Raw genomic sequence first — 2705 nt, 5'->3', positions numbered from 1 at the left:
AGGCAAGTGGGTAAAAATGAGATTAGGGAATGTGAGTGCATCTCTAAATCACAGCACTTGACCAAACCAATTACAGTTAAGTATACTTTTGCCTCAATCCAGGGGAGTAAGCAGTGATCCAGCAAAAAGGAGACTCAAACTCCAAGAATGGTAAGCTATAGGTATTGACTGTTCACACACACACACACACATACACACACACAAGCATGCATGATTTTCCTTAGGTGAAGTGGTATTCCCAACTTCTCCAGATGTTGTTTTGTGATAACAATACCTCCTATTATGGAGTACATTATAAGTGACAGACACTGGGCTGGGAATGTCACATATGTAATTTCATTTAATCTTCACAAATCTGTCCGTGGGTAGTGTTCCCCTTACAAGGATGAGGAAATGGAAGCTCAGAGAATAATAGTTACACTTTTTAAAAAATATTTTTATTGATTTTTAGAGAGAGGAAGGAAGAGGGAGAGAGAGATAGAAACATCAATGATGAGAGAAAATCATTAATTGGCTGCCTCCTGCACACCCGCTACTGGGGACTGAGCCCAAAACCTGGGAATGTGCCCTTTGACTGGAATTGAACCCTGGACCCTTCAGTCCGCAGGCAGACACTCTATCCACTGAGCAAAACCAGCCAGGGCAATAGTTATACTTTTTAATACTTACATGTGCTACGTGTTTTTACATATGTTACTTCATCTAATCTTTTTAATGATTCTGTGAGATGGATTTTTCCCCATTAAAGATGAAAACAGCCCAGCCAGTGTAGCTCAGTGGTTGAGCATCAACTTATGAACCAGGAGGTCAGGATTCGATTTCTGTCAGGGCACATGCCCGGGTTGCAGTCTTGATACTCAGTGGGGGGTGTGCAGGAGGCAGCTGACCAGTGATTCTCTCTCATCATTGATGTTTCTACCTCTCTCTCCCTCTCCCTTCCTCTTTGAAATCAATAAAAATACATTTTAAAAAATAAATATTTTTTAAAAGATGAAAATAAGCTGTGGCCAGATACTCGGTTGATTAGAGCGTCATCCATATATGCCAAGGTTATAGGTTTGATCCCTGGTCAGAGCACATACAAGAATCAACCAATCACCCTGACAGGTTTGGCTCAGTGGATAGAGCGTTGGCCTGAGGACTGAAAGGTTCCGGGTTCGATTCTGGTCAAGGGCATGTATCTTGGTTGCAGGCACATCCCCAGTAGGGGGTGTGCAGGAGGCAGCTGATCGATGTTTCTAACTCTCCATTCCCTTCCCTTCTTCTCTGTAAAAAATCAATAAAATATTTTTTTTAAAAAAAGAATTAGACATCTCAAGCTAAACTTACTGTTAAAAAAAAAGAATCAACCAATGAATGTATAAATAAGTGAAACAAATCTCTCTCTCTCTCTCTCTCAAAATCAATAAATTTTTTTAAAAGTTTAAAGGTGAGAATAGTGTGGCTCATAATTATTTAAAATAGCTACCATTTATTGCAGACTAAGCACGCGTCACATCTCTTAAATACAGCACATTATCTCCTATAATTCTTACGACCTATAAAATAAATCCTAATTCCACTTTACGAATAAGTAAACGAGGCACAGCAAGGCACACAACTTGCCCAATATCGGTCAACTAAGATAAGACAAAGCCAGGGTTTTAACCAAGATTTTGGTGATTTCAAAGCCCGAGTGCTTAACCTATGCCTTGTAAATAGAGTTTTAATAAAAGAATACAGATCTAGGGGGCATGGCTCCAAAGCCAATTTGAAGGAGTTCCCACTGACCAAATCTGAAACAATTTGAGCATCGAAATAAATAATAACAGTAATGGATTATAATACATTTGCTAAGAAGGAATTCTTAAGTCCACACTGATATGAATGAATGAAAAGAAGAGAAATCTCATTCTTAAAGTAGGAAGCCAGCCAATAAATACAGGGGGGGAAAAATGATGGAATTAGAAAGCCACCATAGTAGCCACCATTCTAGTAATAACTAATTCTTGAAAGAAACATCAATAGATGCCAAACTTAGTGGGTGAAAGTGGAGTGAAGAATGAGACTTTATATAGTCTAAAAGTATCTCTCCACACAAGATATTTTTTCATAACAAAGGGAAAAATAACTTTACAGTAGAGAGACAAGGCAGACACCACAATCTTAACTAAGAGGTCAAAGTTAATACCACTAGTAACAAGACAAGTAGACACCCCATGCAATTTGTCTCTCAATAAAATGCAATGAAAAGAACACAGCATCCATGATCTCTCAGCCCAAGATGTACCAGGGTCCAATCATAAGACAATGTCAGAAAAACACAAAGTGAAGGACATCCTACAGAATGACAGGAGTATAATCTTCAAAACCGTCAAGGTCATAAAAGGATTGAGGACCTGCTCCAGAATAAAGACACTAGAGACAAACAATGGAGTGCCGCATGTGTCCTTGAATTAGATTCTTTGCTATAAAGGGCATTCCTGGGGAGGTCATTCGCTGCCCCTATGCTTCAGTCTCATTACTTCTGAGGTCCTTTGCAACCTGCAAATGCAAGTGGCCCGCACCTTCCCAGAAGCGTGTAGCACAGCCTTTCGGTGAGGGAGAAGGGGAGTGGGAGATGGGGCGGGATGTGGTGAGTGTTACTGCGTGGTGTGGGGAGGAGCAGGAGGATGGTGGTGCTGCAGAGCACCAGCCTCCACGTCCCTGGACTTCCAGACCCAACA

Source organism: Myotis myotis, unplaced genomic scaffold (genome assembly GCF_014108235.1).
Source record: "Myotis myotis isolate mMyoMyo1 unplaced genomic scaffold, mMyoMyo1.p scaffold_m19_p_3, whole genome shotgun sequence".
NCBI lineage: Eukaryota > Metazoa > Chordata > Mammalia > Chiroptera > Vespertilionidae > Myotis > Myotis myotis.
This window is presented reverse-complemented; position numbering follows the sequence as displayed.